General features: G+C 39.0%; 2 long non-coding RNA genes across 3 annotated transcripts in view; one reads left to right on the top strand and one right to left on the bottom strand.

Annotated features, from left to right (window-relative positions):
* Nucleotides 1–19122, top strand: part of LOC129524462 (uncharacterized) — a 447472-nt gene that overhangs the window by 35348 nt on the left and 393002 nt on the right. The window lies entirely within an intron of this gene.
* LOC129524461 (uncharacterized) overlaps nt 1–19122 on the bottom strand; it is a 42133-nt gene that overhangs the window by 17875 nt on the left and 5136 nt on the right. Inside the window, exons 2-5 of one of the 2 annotated variants that reach the window (XR_010130299.1) lie at nt 17220–18600; nt 12112–12221; nt 11409–11541; nt 6233–8224 (exon numbers count right to left, since the gene is read on the bottom strand). This is a non-coding gene — a long non-coding RNA (uncharacterized lncRNA). Of the gene's footprint in view, nt 1–6232; nt 8225–11408; nt 11542–12111; nt 12222–17219; nt 18601–19122 lie in introns of those variants that run through there. The other variant, XR_010130300.1, reaches the window with a different exon arrangement.

Genomic DNA, 19122 nt, shown 5'->3' with positions numbered 1-19122 from the left:
GGCATTGTGCATCTCATAGTGTTATTCCTTTTTTTAGCTATCTTCAAATGCTCTTGAAATCTCAACAAAAATCGTGTTAAAATTTCAGGAGTATATATTTGAAGACAGATAATATGGATACTGTAACTGCCCAACAGGTTAATCTTGCCCACTGCCTTGACAGAGCTGATTTATCAAGATGGGAAAACTGCAATGGAGAAAGAGTAACTTATGCAGAGCTGGCTCTGCAGGAGACTGGAGTTTTATTATTACTCAAATCAGTCTCTCTGAGAGCATTTGGGGATTAGAGTTTTTAAGGAGAACTTGGCGGCTAGGTGCTTGGGAAGTGGGTAGTGCTGATTGGTCAGGTTGGAGATGGAATCATAGGGGGTCGAAGTGACTCCTTCTTGCTGTCATCCGTTCCTGGATGGGATTGCAGAACTGGTTGAGCCAGATTACTATTCTGGATGGTGTCAGCTGGTGCACTGTGTGCAGGGTCTGCAAAATATCTCAAGCACTGATCTTAGGTTTTACAATAGTGATGTTATTTCCAGGAGCAATTTGGAGAGGTTCAGACTTGCAGCTGGAGGCTGCATGACTCCTAAACCATAACTTCTAATCTTGTAGCTAATTTGTTCTACAAAGGCAGGCTGGTCCCTAGGCAAGAAGGTTTTCTGGGGGAGGGGAAAGGGCTACTATCAATTTTCCCAAGGTTAGTTCGGCCTCTGCCCAGGAATGAACAAGGACAGCTTAAAGGTTAGAAGGAAGATGAAGTTGGTTAGATCTGATCTCTTCCATTGTCATAATTTCCTCAGTTATAATTTTTGCAAAGGCGGTTTCAATACTAAGAAATGTGCCAACTTGGGGATTAGAAGACTCAGGTTCTAATTCTAGAACAACCACTAGCTAGCTTATGACTAAGTGATTAGTGATCTCTCCACTCCCCAGATTTCAGTTTCCTCATCTGTAAATAAAAGGATTCAACCAAACTAGAAAGTCTTTATGGGCGATTGTAGGTCTAACATTTTCTGATATTTTGTGGGGCTGATTGAGAGGATTTCTCTTGAGTTCATGCCTGTGATGGAGAGAAATGTACTCCTGAGATGGTATTTCAATCTGCTCTCTCTAAAGAGAGAGTGTAAAGAGTTCCTGTACACTGAGGAAAACCATATCAAAATGTTTAAAAAGCATTTCCTCATTTGAGCAGGTGTGCCATGAGGACTGAGCTCCCAGCAGGGCAGGAGAAGTGTCTGTGGTGGTGGTTTCACAATTCTAGTGTAGGTTCTTGTCAAGTTCTCTGTGCTTTACTGTATACTTGACTACTTGACCTTAAGGTTGTGTCACTCCTTAAAAGCCACCCAGTGTAGACCTCTTGGTAGGAGGTGAATCCACAAGTTGTATGGAGTGCTGCTACCATCTTTGTATGATTCTGACTGAGTGGTGGATATCGGAATATACATTTGTCTAGTTATATTTTTAAAAATGTTAAGTCTTATGGCATAGAGTTATACACACATGTTGTGCAAATGTCAGTTTCCTAATTTTGATATTGTACTTTAGTTATGTAGGATACAACCACTGGTGAACTGGGCAAAGGGCATGGGGGACCTTTCTGATCTATCTCTGTAACTTCGCTTAAATCTTTGTTTAGAAGTTTAAACCATTTGACCCAGCAATCCCATTACTGGGTATATACCCAAAGGATTATAAATCATTCCACTATAAAGACACATGCACATGTATGTTTATTGCAGCACTATTCACAACAGGAAAGACTTGGAACCGACCCAAATGCTCATCAGTGATAGACTGGATAAAGAAAATGTGGCACATATGTACCATGGAGTACTATGCAGCTATGAAAAAGGATGAGTTCATGTCCTTTGCAGCGACATGGGTGAAGCTGGAAACCATCATTCTCAGCAAACTAACACAGGAACAGAAAACCAAACAACGCATGTTCTCACTCATAACTAGGAGTTGAACAATGAGAACACATGGACACAGGGAAGGAAACATCACACACCGAGACCTGTCAGGGAGTGGGGGAGGGCAGGGGAGGGATAGCATCAGGAGAAATACCTAATGTAGATGACAGGTTGATGGGTGCAGCAAACCACCATGGCACGTGTATACCTATGTAACAAACCTGTAGGTTCTGCACATGTATCCCAGAACTTAAAGTATAATAATAAAAAACAAGGAAGTCTTTCACGGTGGTTACTAGGACTCTCTAGGGCTGATTCCATAACATGTTTCACAGCTGTCTGAGTTGAGATTTTTATTTTTTATTTTTTTTTCCTAAAGCAAAATGTAGATGATCTGACAATGCAATTGATTTTTATGATTTTGCCTATGAAGGCTGTTCCTAAGGAATTTCCTGTTGAAGTGTCAACACACATGCTCAGTGGCCTGTGTGTTCATGTTGTGTTTGATCAGGACCAAGACCAGCCTCAGCAATAGCACTGTGTGTACTGGTCTTTCTGGGTCCTTGAATTTTACACTGTGTCCCAACTTTCTTTTCCTTATTCTAGTGTCTTCTGCCCTACCTGTTTCTAGGAAGTTCAGGCAGACAGAAGACCATGGGGTGGCCTGGCCGGTGGCCCTCCCAGACCTTTGAGGAGAGTAGATGGGACAAGATGGGCCCCAGTGATCATTTGGGGATTCAGTCAGTCCAGAATCCATTATTCCCTAGATCAGGGATGGGGGGTGTGTAGGGATGAGGAGAGTGTGCAGAAGGGAAGAGGAAACATTGAGAAGTGACACTTGTGTAGACAGAATTATGGCTCCCCCAAAATATTCACTCCCTCATCTCCAGAGCCTGTAAATATATTAGTTTACATGGCAACAGGAATTAAGGTTGCTAATCAGCTGACCTTAAACTAAGGAGATTATCATGGGTTATTCTGGGGGGCCTAGTTTAATCACAAGAGGCCTTAAAAGCAGAAGAGGGAGGAGAAGAAGACAGTCAAAGAGATGTGATAATAAAGCAGGGTTGGAGAGATGTTATGTTGCTGATTTTGAAGATGGAGAAAAAGAATGTGGGTTGCCTCTAGAAGATGGACAAGGCAAGTCAGTGACTCTCTCCAAAGCTTCCAGAAGGGAATGCAGCCCTACCGACACCTTGATTTTAGTCCAGTGAGACCCATGTTGGGTTTCTGAGCTACAGAACTCTAAAATAATAGATTTGTGTTGTTTTAAGCTACTGGATTTGTAGTAATTTGTTACAGTACAATAGAATAGAAATAAAACAAAAAGTGAATATAATACTGCAGTACATAAGGTTTCAGAGTAAGTATTGATTGAGGGAGCTGGGGCTCAGGAATCAAGAGAATGGGATGCTGGGGCTGGGTGGAGTGAAATTCTAGGCAGGGGTAGCAGTTAGGAAGGAGAAGAAACCCAAGCTTTAAGGGGAAGGGTCTTAAACACTACCATCGCTACCATCAAAATAATGAACATTTCCATTCCTCTGAGTTTCCTGGTGCCCTTTGTAATCCATTTCTCCCTTCACTTCTCTCCCCAGACACTGATATGCTTTCTATTGCAATAGAGCAGTTTGCATTTTCTAGAATTTTATAGAAATTGAATCATACAACTAAAAGTAGAACTACCATTTGATCCAGCAATCCCACTACTGGGTATCTACCCAGAGGAAAAAAAGTCATTATTTGAAAAAGATACTTGCACGTGCATGTTTATAGCAGCACAATTCACAATTGCAAAATCGTGGAAGCAACCCAAATACCCATCAATCGATGAGTGGATAAAGAAACTGTGAGATAGATATATATATATATATATATATATAATGTGATGGAATACTATGCAGCCGCAAAAGGAATGAATTAACAGCATTTGCAGTGATGCAGTGACCTGGATGAGATTGGAGACTATTATTATCCTAAGAGATGTAACTCAGGAATGAAAAACCAAACATTGTATGTTCTCACTGATATGTGGGGACTAAACTATGAGATACAAAGGCATAAGAATGACACAATGGACTTTGGGGACTTGGGGGGAAGAGTGGGAGGGGGCGAGGGATAAAAGACTACAAATATGGTGCAGTGTATACTGCTCAGGTGATGGGTGCACCAAAATCTCACAAATCACCACTAAAGAACTTAACCAAATACCACCTGTACCCCAATAACTTATGGAAAAATAAAATAAAAGAACTGAATCATACAGCATGTACTATTTTTTAAAATCTGAGACTTTGATTTACCATAATGATTTTGAGATAAGTCCCTATAGTTGTATATATCAATAGGTCATTCCTTTTTTTAATGTTGATAGTACTTTATTGAAACTAATTAAACAAAACTATTGTTTTTGGTTGATTTTTGCATAAAAGACACCTATTCATTGATTTATTTTACAAATATTAATTGAGTGCCAACCATATGCCAGGTACTTTTTTTAAGTCTATTTTTTCAGAACAGTTTTAGGTTCACATCAAAATTAAGAGAAGGCGGTGCTGTGCCAGCAAGGATTGTGCTAGGAATCGGAAAAAGAGATGTCCATTCAGCTCAAGCAATCAGAGGCAGCTTTGATAATTTGAGGTATATGAGTAGTAGCACAGAGGTGAGACTTGGATGGGAAAAGTGTCTGTGGAAACTGGGTTTGTATCACACTAGGCAACAGAGAAAGGGGGTGAGGAGAGTGCAAGGCTAGGAATTTAAAAGTCTAGATTTTAGGTAATCTTGCTATCTGATTACTTGATGCAGGTAAATCTTTAAAATTCCTGGGCCTTAGTTTTCCCATATGTAAAATGAGGGGCTCAGAGTATCAGGATTGCTTTTCAGCATGAAATAAAAATTACAGGATTTGGTGAAGGACCTTAGTGAGTTCTTTAGGAATAATATGACCATGGTCATGGCATTTCAGTTCGCTATGTCACTAAGCCACCTTAAGCACAGCTCGATCTATTTTGCGTGATGACAGTGGAATATGGCTTCCCCCTAGGCAGAATGACATCACTCTACTTATGAGTATTCACTGCACTGCTTAAATGTAGAATAATGACCATGGCAGATGCCAGCCTCCCAGTGACCGAAATTATTTTATATTTACAGAGTTGTATGTATATGATGCTTTTCATGGGGCAAGTTCAAAGTCTTCACAAACTGCCATCTCTCATTCCTTTTGGGGTAACCAGGTAGTAACTATTTTGCAGTCACCAAATACAGAAACACAGGGCTATGGATCCTCAAATCTTTCAATTCTTAAACATTAAGTATTCTAGAATCCCAAAATACTAAATTCAGTAAAAATGTCTCTGCATTCTGTTTGATTTTGTACACTTTTCAGTTTCTCACAAACCTTTTACTGACAGAGCATCGTAGCATCTGCCAGTGATAGGGCAACCAGAGGGTTTGGCAGCTTGTGGGTGGGAGTTTCAGGGTTTGGGGACTTGGCGGCAGTTAGATTGGGCTGTGGGTGTGGGAGGATGAAACTGTGTATTGATGATGGTCTTTGCTTTTCCTAAATCACAATTGCATCATATGAGATAGCTGAATTTATGTTGAGCTTTACAAAAGCCTCCTGGGAAAAGGGCAAAACTGGTTTTAGTGCGTAAGAAATTTATTTATGGCAATTATGGTATCAAACTAAGACTGGAGACTGTTGGGAATCTGGACCGTTTTCTGGTGGAGGAAAAAAAATCCATTTTACTTTTATAAGTAGGAAACATAATTGAATCACTGTAGTTACAGTAATTTTTGAAAGTTCTTATTGTCCTTTTCTTAGGGTAGTAGGTAGGATATTCTTGTTATACTAATTCGTAATTCAAATAAGAATGAATTTTGGAAAGAAATATGAGAAAAAAAAGAATAAGGATGAACAGAAAGAAAATGGCCAGCTCCATGGGAGGTGGTTTGAAGCTGTCAAGCATCCTTGGCCAGTTTTCTCATGACTCATCTGCACAGCAGAGTGATGGTTCTCCTGGAAACACCGGGTCACAGCTTTCTGTAGTTATTAAGATGACTCACAAGGAAGGGGGTTGTAGGTCCCATTTCAGGTTTATCTGCTGTGCATAAATATGACTTATTTCTTTGATTTGATTTCAGACAGAATATCATAGAAGGGAAATTGTATTAACTAATTTATTTTTCAAACAAGAAGACAAGAAAACTAGAGTGTACCCCAGCCATGCTTGCACACGGTCCTCTAAATTGGGTTACTTTTGGTAAGGTTCTGAAATGAGTCCTTTCAGTAGAGTGTATTAGAATGTAACCTATTTAATGACAACTTAGTTGGGATATATTAAGAACTTAATTTTTTCTCCATCACTTCTTTCTACTAAACTCTGTAGACTCTCCTTTTCCCGGCATCTTAAGTAGGTACCCAAACATTCTGATCATTAAATGTTTTAACTTTTAATTGAGATATAAATGACTTACAATAAACTGCACATATTTAAAGGATACAATTTGATAGGTTTTGAATAGGTCTACACCTGTGAAACCATCACTACTACCAAAATAATGAACATTTCCATTTCTCCGAGTTTCCTGGTGCCCTTTTATAATCCATTTCTCCCTTCACCCCTTCCCCCAGACACTGATATGCTTTCTATTACAATACAGCAGTTTGCATTTTCTAGAATTTTATAGGAATGGAATCATACAGCATGAACTATTTTTTAAAATCTGAGAGAGACTTTGATTTGCTATAATGATTTTGAGGTCAGTCCTTATAGTTTTATATATCAACAGTTAATTCCTTTTTTAAATGTCGATAATACTTTATTGACACTAAACAAAAGTATTGTTTTGGGTTAAATTTTCCTTAAAAGACATCAATTCATTGATTTATTATATAAATATTAATTGAACACTGACCACGTGCCAGACACATTTTAAAATACTTTATTTTTTTATTTTTTATTTTTGTTTTTGAGACTGAGTCTTGCTCTATCACCCAGGCTGGAGTGCAGTGGCACAATCTCAGCTCACTGCAACACCAACACCTGCCTCCAGGTTCAAGCGATTCTCGTGCCTCAGCCTCCTGAGTAGCTGGGATTATAGGCGCCCACTACCATGCCCGGCTAATTTTTGTGTCTTTAGTAGAGATGGGGTTTCACCATGTTGGCTAGGCTGGTCTCAAACTCCTGACCTCAAGTAATCCATCTGCCCCGGCCTCCCAAAGTGCTGGGATTACAGGTGTAAGCCACCGCGCCCAGCCAAGACTTTATTTTTGTAGAGTAGTTTTAGGTTCACATTAAAACTGAGAGGTAGATACAGTAATTTTCCATATGCCTCCTGCCCTGACACTTGTATAGCTTCCTCCTTATCAACGTTTCCCACCAAAGTGGTACATTTGTTACAATCAATGAACCTACATTGACACATCATCAACCAAAGTCCATAGTTTACATTAATGTTTACTCTTGGTGTACATTCTATGGGTTTGGACGAATATAAAATGACATTTATCTACCAATATAGTATCATATAGAGTATTTTCACAGCCCCAAACATCCTGTGTACTCTACCTGTTCATCCCTCCCTCCTCTGTAACTCCTAGCAACCACTGACATTCCAGTCATTTTTGATGAGCAAAGTTCCATCCAATACAGTTTAAAACTCCAAACTCATATCCAATTTAAAATTCTTCCCTTAACCTATTGCTTGCGGGACTCAAAGAGTGGATTGGAGCGGGTATGGAGAAAGAGAGGGGTTGAGAGACAGAGAGACTGCATCTAAGATATCTCTCCTCCCCTTCTCTCTGTACACATAGGTTGTCCAGGATTGAGGCAGGTAGGGGGTGCTTAGAGGAGATAACAAACTCTTAGACACTTGGCCACCTGCCAGTTGTGGGAAAGTGCCCTGGGTCTTACTCCGGTTACTCTGGTTCTCTCTGCTTCTGGTGGACTTGCTGATATAATGGTCTTCTTGTGATGATTTCTTGTTCAGGTCAACCTGATCTCCTCTGTCAATGAGGGCTTTCTTAGCGGGGGAGATGGGGGGCAGCACTGCTGTGGTCCCTACCTTCAGTCCCCTCTTTGGTAGGATGCCATCTTGTTTGTCCTGTCTGTCTGGGTACTCCTTTTTGTCCCTCCTCTGCTCTGTAGTCCTTGTTGTAGTCTGATGGAAACCACTGAGATTTTCTTCCATACCTTCTGTCGTGAAGCCAGGGTGGAGATGCCACACACCCTTTTCTTCCCAGGAATACTATGCTATACTTTTTCCTTGATGTGCTGCTGCAGGACTACTCCAATAAGCCTCTTGCCTTCACGAATCTGCAGCGAAAGTGGGCACAAGTCTCTGTGTTCAAGTGTATGCCTCCATCTTCAGGCCAAGGTCTCCCTAGAACTCTCTCACTGGGCTTCACTCTGCTCTACTCACTGGGTAGTGAGATGCTGGTGGGCTCCCTGTCTCGTAGCCACCCCCAGATCTGCAGGGTATTCTCCTGGAGCAGGGCATTCCCATTCCCCTGAACACACGTGGCTTTATGGGAGAGGAGAAAGATTTCCTTACTGCCAACACTATACTCTACCCAAGGCTGGGGACTCTCACCACTCTCCTCTGCCTCCCCAGGCTTCTTACATGGACTGTGAGGGTAGGGTTAATGGCTGTCAGTGATAGAGTTGGTTTTACCTACTAGTAATTTCTGGGAGAATACGACTTTCCCTTTAGATATGGAGACCCAGTGCCTGTAGACCTCATCTATAACTCCTGTGCCAGTTCTGGAGGCATAGGAAAAGCTTCACTCAACATCTGGGCATACTACTATCTGGTTTCATAGTTGACTATGCTCTCCCGCCAGTCAGTAGCCTTTTAGTATTATGGGATAATATGGCATTTTTTGTTTGTTTTTGTTTTAATCTGTTAGTTACTATTTCTAGAAAAGCCATAGAAAATAACAGGGTTTATAAAAATAATATAAGACTGTTTATTTCAGTACAGACTTGTTTTCCAGGAAATACTTGATTTCCCTACAGCTAGATGCTGTAAATACAGTAGGGCTTTATATGTACATTGTTTGCTATAATAGAGATTTATTCTGTGACTTAAATTGTGGCCTTCAGCTGTGTTCTATGTAGTAAAAGCCCCTGGTTCCCAGGGATGCTGTAGGGAGCACTTTGAAGTCAAATGGATTTGGGTTGCAATCAGCAGCTGTGTGAGACTGGGCGAGTCTCTTATTGTAGCCGTCATAGATAAAATAAAAATATTTGTACCTACTCATCTCAGAGGCTTATAAAAACTCAATTGAATAATGTATGTAAAGCATTTAACATGATGCCTGGATCATAGAAAGTATACAATAGAGTTAGCTACTTTTATTATCGCTATGGTATGGATAATGCCATACTACAATTTGAATAGTAACATGTCAGATTGGGCAGAGGAGGCCAAGACTGGGCATTCTATTAGATAGAAGGAGCATATATCATGTAAGCAGGAAAAGGAGTCAAGTTCAGAACAGCCAACAGAGGTTAGGACTCCATCAAAATGACTGGGAGATACTACATCAGGTATTAAGGTCAAAGAGCATGGAAAACTGACAATTAGCATGGATAAAGCTTGATGGTTATGGATTTGAAAGGCAAGGTCCAGAACATACATCTGAGGGAAGGAGACCTAGGATTGTAGATGGAAACAAAACAGGACCTCTGACATCAGCACTGCTTAGAGTGTGACAGAAGGTAGTTAATTCCCTATGGCATTTCTCCTTTTGCCGGAGGAGATCCTTAAATATTTTCCCCTTATGATCAGCATGTCTCATTTCCTCTGTTTGTTTCTTTTCTACTAATTCTAATAGCGGTGAAGTAGAATTGAATATTCTTTTTAAAAATTATTGCTAATTGGGTAGGCAAAAAATAATCATTCAAATTTTTATTTTTTGGTAAGTGGGGTTTAACATTTTTCAATATGTTTGTTAGCTGTTTGCCTTTTTTCCTTTGTGAATTACTTACTGCTGTCACTTATAATTTATTTATTGAAATTTTAGGGTTTTTCTTACTAATCTGTGCATTCTATGGATATATCAACTCCTTTTCAGTCATATTTGCTGTATATTTTCCCATTTATATTTGCCTTTTATTTCTTGATTTTGCACTTTTAGGGAATATGGAACTTTAACAGTTTTATGGGGTTAAATGTATTAATCTTCAAAAACTTCAAAAACTCTTCCAAGACTTTTAAGATTAGTTTCATAACCTTTTCCCATGGCACATTTTTTACATATAATTCTTTATATATTCCTATAGGCATTATCAAGTTTGATTTCTACATATAACTATTATCCATCTGAAATCTATGAGCTACAGATATAGTGCACATTTATAACGGCATTGTTTATTGTGTATTACTTCTTTTCTGCACTAATTTGTGATCTTTATCATATATTAAACTCATGTATAATAAGCACTGTTTATGTGTAACTTCTGTTGTTGATTAGCAATGGGATTTTTTTTTTTTTTTTTTTGCCTCATAGTGTGGAGATGTGAACAGACAGCTGCTGGGTTGTATATTTACCTAAGGCAGCTTTTTGAGTGTCATGGTTATCCCACGTTAGCATAAACTCAGTTTTCAGAATGTAATTATCATGTGGTGCTACAGCTCATTCAACATTATTTATAAATATTAGTCTTTCCACATATGGCCAAAGCTCAACACCACGGGTGTTGACAAGAAATAATGCATATCATGTTCAGTTTCATTAGCAGGGGGAGGTGAATTAAAAAGGAAAATCTGTTTCTATAGCATTTGTAGAGCCAGTAGTTGTGATTATGTCATTATCTGTTCTTAATGAGTAATGTCCTTCTACACTACCCTCCCAACAGGCTGGTGGCTGCTAATTCAGATAATTTAATTTTCCAAGTGAGGAAAGTTGCTCTTGCATCAAGCTTATAATACAATGCTTGTTGGTGGATATAATTCTTCCATTATAAGCTCCATCCATCATGCCAAGGCAAGTGGCCAGAACTATGAGATTGGACATGGCAAAGACTGGTAATAATTTCACTAATAGATTTTATTTCCTCACTTTAACAATGATATGTCTATCTACATATAGGACTATATTTAGATGGTATGTATTTTCAATTTTAAGCAATTTCAGACCTGTTTGAGAAGAAACACTTTAGTTGGCATCATTCTCTAGATATTATTTATCAACTGACCTTGTACATTTGAGCACACTAGTCTGTGGGCAAAGGTCCTGCTTGCCTAGTGATACTCAAGCAGAGTTTTCCAACTATTAGATCATGCCAGGGATTCAGGCTTATAGAGGTGTGCTCTAAGACTATCATGGCTTTCTTGAGATTTGACCATCCTATCCCATTTCTGCCTCCATTTGGATTCTTGGTCTCTCACATGTAAGGGATCCAAAGAAACAGCATTATATTTATTGCTACTGAGTTGATTTTTTCTTAAATTTCTCTGAGCAAAGTGGTACTGAATTTTCTACAAGCTCCTTACCTTCTTGGTGTGACGTGCACTAATTTTTCCAGACTTGACCAATTCACCAAACCATTGTGGCTCCTCTTTCATTCCACAGAAGCAGGAACACCAAACGGGTTAGGAAATCCGGCTGAGACTTGATTCATGGGCTCTGTGGATAAATGATATTTATTGGAGTCAGTGCCTGCAGATTTGGTGAGTTATGGTAACAGCAACAGAGTGCTTCTGTGCAAAACAGGCAAAATGAAATTTAGGAATCAGACAGAATTGGTAGCTGAAGGGATAGAGCTGTTTAAACCTGCGGGATTTAACGAAAACTAGTATATATTTTTGGAGGTTTGGCATTTTCTAGAATTCATAGGGAAGAGAGGTTTTTATACCCTTATCTATATATCAGAGGTTTTTTCAGTGGGTTTAGAACAGAATGGAGGAAATAGATAGAACCTGTTTCAAAGCCTAGTAACATGGGGCTTGTAGGCTGAGCAGTAGCATCCAAGCAACCCAGGAAGAATGGTACTCACCCCTTGGAGATGTAACTGTGATCGGGCTCCTAGGCCATGGTAACAAAGTGATCAGAATAGAGGGTAAGTGAGTAAGAAGAGGGATGGACACAGCTGAAGCATCACTTGGTAAATTCAAATCTTGCAATTACAGTTGCTTCTGCTAAGGAAGAGTTCTGTTTTGTTTTATTTTGTTCCTTTGGTCTAAGATAAGTGCTTACCTGCACTTTATTCCATTGGAGAAGTGATCACATGAAGCTGAGCACATCGGGTCTTAATCATGTCAAGTCTCCAGAGAAAAGCAGTAGGGATGGGAACCCAGGATTAGATACTGAGGAATAGAGGGTTGAAGTAGTAAGACATTTCAGTGTTTAGATTAGAGAGGAACAGCCAGATATTGGAATCAAGCAAGGTTATGCCTAATAGGTATAGGGTACTAGCAATAAGCAGCCAGGATTTTGGGAAATGGTAGTTCTGTTTGATTTTCATTTTTTTAGAATAAAAGAGTAGTATGTATCAAATAACATATAACCCCAAAGATTCTTCTACTATATAATTTTAAATGAAATTTGGTCCCTAGAAAGTTTAAATATTAATAATAAAGCTAAAAACTGGACGGGCACAGTGGCTCATGCCTGTAATCCCAAGGCCAAGGCGGGCAGATTGCTTGAGGTCGGGAGTTCGAGACCAGCCTGGCCAACATGGTGAAACCCATCTCTACTAAAAATACAAAAATTAGCTGGGCATGATGGCATATGCCTGTAATCTCAGCTACTTGGAGGCTGAGGCAGAAGAATTGCTTGAACCCAGGAGGCAGAGGTTGCAGTGAGCCAAGATCATGCCACTGCACTCCAGACTGGGAGCCTGGGTGAGAGAGCGAGACTCCATCTCAGAAAACAAACAAACAAATAAACAAACACACAACCCAAAAAACCTAAATACATTATCACTGCATATTTATGAATATTCCTGACAAACTTTACTCAAATTATACATATGTATGAATTATATACTTAATATATGTATAAGTATATATATATAAAGATTCTCTCTCTATATATAAGGAGAGGGAGAAAGAGAGAGTGACAGAGAATGGACTTCTGCTACTCTGGAAATAAGGAGTTTGTGTGTGTGTGTGTGTGTGTGTGTGTGTATATATATATATATATATAAAACAAAATTAGCTTGATTCCTTTCCTGATTGTGTGCTTTTATTTTTGGCCTGCTATTTTCAATAAGTGACTCAGAATCGGAAGTGAAAAATCATTTTACAGTTTGACTAGAGTTTTTTTTTTCTGTTAGGATAGTTGTAATCCTTACATAATATGAGTACAATCTCTGAATGTTTATTAAATGTCTGGTGCTAGGTTTCTGGGTAAAACAGCAATACCAGCCCCCTAACTTCCATGTCTCTCTAATTATATGTAAACTTGTTTAAGATCATCAAGTATAATGATTCATCACTTCAAGGTGCTCTGCTAAAGGCTACATTGTTACAAGATTATTGTTCTCTACTGAATATATTTATTTTGAGCTTTGCTTCTTTTTATTTTTAAAATAAGCTCCAGATCTCTATCTGTACTTATTATGTAAGAAATAATAAACACTTGAATGTATTTATCTACTTTTACAAAGTTACTTATAAAAATAGAAAGCTCTTGCATTTTTAGAAATATCTGCTTAGATTTATTGCTGTCATTATCAGCAGCAGCATCATCATCGTCATCATCACCATTCCTTAGGATTGGTTAGTACTAGTTGCTAACCACTGAGTTCAGGGATTATTGTAAATTCCTGTAGCATTTATAAATAGTGTATATTAAATAACAGACCCTTTGCCCTTAGAAAAAAGAGAGAAAAATGAAGAATGGTCAAAATTATAGGCAGTTCCTAAATTTCAAATGAATTGGTTGCTAAAATTTAGTTTGTAAGGTAGTTTGTTTGAACTTGGAGCCCCTTTTATTGATTGATTGGTAAACACTATTATATATGGTGTATATCTACCTAGTTTTTCTATCAAAAGCCTGCTCAAGAGCTGAAACTGTGTTTAACTCTGTAGTAACAGTATTTAAATCAGAGTCTATTGGTAAAAAATGTATCAAGGTTCAACATGGAGACTTCCACTAGAGTTAGTGGAGAGCGATCTTTCTCTTTCTGCCATCCGCACCTGTACACCCAAGGAAGACAAGAAGACATTTATACCCACTGTTGTGGGTTGAATTGTGCACCCTCTCCCAAATATATGTTGAAATCCTAACCCTAGATACCTCTAAATGTGACCTTATTTGGAAAGAGGGTCTTTGACATGCAATCAATTTAAAATGAGGTCATATTTGATTCATTAAGGTGGGCCCTAGTTTAGTGACTGGTGTCCTTACAAGAAGAGAGAAATAGAGACAAGAAGAATGCGATGTGACAACACAGGCAGAGATGGGGTGATGCATCTACAAGCCAAAGAATGCCAAGGATGGCCGGCAACAATCAGACGCTAGGAAGAGGCAAGGAAGGACCCTCCCCTAGAGCCTTCACAAAGGGCATCGTCCTGCCGATACCTTGATTTTAAGCTTCTAGCCTCTAGAACTGTGAGATAATAAATTTCTATTTCTCATGTGTCTGTTTGCTCTATGATTACTCCAGGAATGGATTTACTACTAAAACAAAACTTGGCAGGCATAAGTTTGATGTGGTTTAGTTTGCCATCTTATAACACAGTTGTGGTGGTAATATTTAAACTACTTTATTACTAGTGTTTTATTTGTTTGTTTGTTTGTTTTGAGACAGAGCCTTTCTCTGTCGCCCAGACTGGAGTGAGGTGGTGCAGTCTCGGCTCACTGCAACTGCTGCCTATTGGGTTCAAGCAATTCTCATGGTTCAGCCTTCCGAGTAGCTGGGATTACAGCCATGCATCACCATGCCCAGCTATGTTTTGCATTTTTAGTAGAGATGGAGTTTTGTCATGTTGGCCAGGCTGGTCTCAAACTCCCGGGCTCAAGCAATCTGCCTGCCTTGAAAATGCTGGGATTACAGGTGTGAGCCACCACACCTGGCCAGCTAGTGTTTTTACTATAAATCCTTTAGTTCAATATGAATTTTAAGATATGTGATGACACACAGTGAGTCCTACAATTTATTGAGTTACCATGACAAGACATGAATATGTAAAAAATACTAAAGCTTGTATACAATAGAAACCTGTACATTAAAACAGGTTTTAATGGACCTGGACACCAGTCACTAACCTAGAGCCCACCTTAATCAAATATGACCTCATTTTAAATTGATTGCATGTCAAAGACCCTATTTCCAAATAAGGTCACATTTAGAGGTATCTAGGGTTAGGATTTCAACATATATTTGGGGGAGGGTGCACAATTTAACCCACAACAGTGGGTATAAATGTCTTCTTGTCTTCCTTGAGTGTACAGGTGAGGATGGCAGAAAGAGAAAGATCGCTTTCCACTAACTCTGGAAATTCTTACTTTAAGTAGAGAACATATATCAAATATAGAATAGCTATAGTTAAGTTTTAAAAAGAAGATCCCTCTGTTTACTATTCTATTTTTTTTTCCAATTGAAACCTGGCTAAACTCCAAATTTCCAGAGTAGTAGGAGTCCATTATGTTTCTAGGATTCTCCTTCTCTCCAAGATGGTCCAAGAATCCAGCTGCCTTAATGAAGCCAAAGAGGCCAGTTATCTTTCCAAACACCTCACAGAGAAAGAGAGAGAAAGAATTAGAAAATTTGATCAGGCTTTCATTGGTTTCAATGCCATTGATTCTGTTGTCCACATGTTACTGGCAATAATGGGTCCTTAGGGTTTGATGCATCCTTTTTTACTCCACTGATGGATTTTCTGATCAATAACCTGTTGCAGTGGTTGTGTGTCTCACACCAGGACCACAGTTCTTTAGTTCATCCTCATATAGGCTAAGAGGATGGGCTTTGAAGTCTGATAACCCTGAGTCCCAGATCTGCCACTTAACAGCTTAAGCTCACTAAGCCTCTGTTTTCAGGACCGTAAATGGGTATACTATTGTATTTTCCTCATAAACTAGTTGTAGGAATTAAATAAGAAAATGCACATAAAATACTTAGGAAAAGCCTAAAGTGATGATTTAGGAGTGGAGGCTTTTATATGTATGTTTATGAAGAGATGTAATGGCGTGGGGAAAAGCCTATGATATATCATATATAATACAATTTTAAGGGCAAAGAGAGGAATAAAATTGTGTATTAGTGTGATTTTTAGTGTGACAGAGAGTGATGCTCACAAATGTCGCGTTTTAGCTCCTTGAGATTTTCTAACCTCCTCCCCATTACAGTTGCCTGTAATTATGTAACTAGTTCTAGACAATGGACTGTGGTGAAAGTGATGTGTGTCATTTCTGGGCTAAGCATAGAAGAGCCACTGTGAGACTCTTAAGCTGTTGCCTTACCTCTCAAAGTGACTTCTTTAGGTCAAATGTTCCAGATGGAGCTATGAGATGGTGGAGTTTCCATCAACCTATAGCCCAGGCTGGAGCGCAGTGGTGCGATCTAGGCTCACTGCAACCTCTGCCTCCTGGGTTCAAGAGATTCTCTTGCCTCAGCCTCTCAAGTAGCTGGGACTACAGGCGTGTGCCACCGTGCCTGGCTAATTTTCGTATTTTTAGTAGGGAAAGAGTTTCACCATGTTGGCCAGGCTGGTCTCGAACTCCTGACCTCAGGTGATCCGCCTGCCTTGGCCTCCCAAAGTGCTCGGATTACAGGTGTGAGCCACTGTGCCCTGGCAACAGCCTATTTTTATAACAAAGTTTTATTGAAATACATCACACTCTTTCATTTCAGTATTGTTTATGGTATTTTAGTGCTACAATAGCATATTTAAAGAGTTGCAATGGAGACCACAAGGCCTACGAAGCCTAAAATATTTACTATCTGTCCTTTTTCAGAAGAACTTTTCCAACCCCTGTTGTAGATTGTAAACTCTGAGCAAGGTTTGATCAAAACCTGCCCTTTTCAGAAGAATTTTTTCCCACAATTATACTATCCAACAATAACCACTATTACAATTTTGGTAATAATAAATTCACCCCCAAATCCCAGTAGGATTAAACAAAAGTTTTTTTTCTCTCTCATGCCACCTGTCCGTCATGAGTTAGCAGGGGGACTTGGTACATCAGGGACCCAGGGCAGTGGAAACTCCGCCATCTCTTAGCTGCATGTGGAACATGTGACCTAAAGAAATCACTTTGAGACAAGTAAGAGGAGAGTGGGCCACTTGTCTAGTATAGTGGTTAGGGTTCTCCAGAAAATAGAACTAACAGGATTTATTTATTTATTTACTTACTATTTATAGGACTTGACTCATGCAATTATGGAGGTTGACGATTCCCAAGATCTGCAGTCAGCAAGCTGGGGACCCAGGAGAGCCAATGGTAGATAGTTCCAGTCCAAGTCTGAAGGCTTGAGAAGCAGGAGTGCCCATGGTGTAGGTTTCAGTCCAAGCTCGAGTCTGAAGGCAGGAGACCAGTGCCCTGGCTTGAAGGCACTCAGACAGAGAGAGAGAGAGAGAATTCTCCCTTACCTGGCTGTTTGTTTTATTCAGGCCTTCAATGGATTGGATGAGGCCCATCCACATTAGGAAGGACAATTTGCTTTACTCAGTCTACCAATTTAAATGCTCATCTCTTCCAGAAACACCCTCTCCCATACACCCAGAAATAACATTTAACCAGGTATCTGGGCACCCCACGGCCCAGTTGAGTTGACACATAAACTTAACTGTCAAACCTAGGGTGTAAAATTTAAAGGGAAACGGAAAAACTCAGTAATCAAGGTTAAATAACATTTTAATGCAATATTTAAAAAATCAATGCAAAGATGTATGATAAACAAAATGTTGACATTTTAAATAAAGATAGAATCAGTAATAGTACCTTGCCAAGCCATATTGGAGCCTAAAGCAATACTAAGTTTGTCTTTACTTAGAATTTTGATATTTTGTTCATCAGGTAGGGCACAAAAGTGCCCTAAGTTCCCTAACCCAATGATTAACATATAGTGGGCCTTTTAAAGTTTTAAAAAATCGATTATGAATTGGTTAGCCCATGATACTGCAAAAGAGGAATGGAAAATCTGTTAGTGGGAACAGTTTGACCTAGTTGTTCTGGTAGAAGGTAGAACTTCGTAATCCTAAATTTGTGTACTAACTCTATTCAGCAGTTTGTCTCTTCACCGACAAATATTGGCTATGGGTTCTGCCTTAGTCCTAGACCCGTGGGCGCCATCCTAATTTATATGACTGTTTTAAGGTGATATTTTGGGATTTATTATACTTCAATCATAATTTTGAATATAATTTTTTGAAATTTAGATTTTCTGTAAAGGCTTGCTTGTACAATCTAAATACATGCCATATTACTTTTTAGCCAACTATTTCTGGCATCCTCTCCCATTTCTTAGTTGATGTATTCGTCAAATAGAGTAATCTCATCCTCCTCTTCCAGGTTCTTCTTGTAATATCTCCATTATGACTGGAAGATGGAATGTTCATTCCAAAAGTCAGATTTGTTGGGATTCTAAATCACATTTTTCAGAGTTCAAAGTTTCATATTATACAAGAACTTGAACTTTTCTCCATATAATATTTGGATGTAGCTGCTCCCAAGGACTGAACATAATGTTGTTTACTTCTTGGCACGGAGACCCATGTTGGTCAGTACAGAGACCTGGATGAGAATAAGGAACATTCACCTTTCTCTTCCAAATACCCATTATTTGGTAGAGAGAGAGAGATTTTGGTAAAGGCTGGCGAAGGAAGCATTATGTGAGTGGATGCTAAAGTAGCATAATAGTCATTAGACAAAACATTTTAAAGGGAGTATAATAAATGTAGAAATAGAAAACACAATTATACATTTAGTTTACCATTGAAAATAAAAATAAATGTACCCAAATGGTAGTTACTCAAAGGCAAAAATAAAAGTGTTCATAAAGTTCCAATAAACTTACACATAGTTTAGTCTGAGATATACTTATAAGGTCAGCTGGTTTTTTGTTAGATGCCTTCATTGCAGACTTCTATTACCCAGAGGTAAAATTCACAGTTATTCTTCATGTAGGGAAATAGAGGAAGAGCAAGAAATGTTCTCCTTCCTCACCTCAGTTCTTTGATGTGGATGGAGTGGGGGTGAGGTCATAGGAGAGAAAGAAGGAAAACCCAGAAATGAGGTTTGGGGAAAGAAAGAAGT

This window comes from Gorilla gorilla, chromosome 13, assembly GCF_029281585.2.
Source record: "Gorilla gorilla gorilla isolate KB3781 chromosome 13, NHGRI_mGorGor1-v2.1_pri, whole genome shotgun sequence".
In the NCBI taxonomy this organism is placed as follows: Eukaryota; Metazoa; Chordata; class Mammalia; order Primates; family Hominidae; genus Gorilla; species Gorilla gorilla.
The sequence above is the reverse complement of the archived record's forward strand: the minus strand, read 5'-3'. Positions and strand labels throughout refer to the sequence as shown.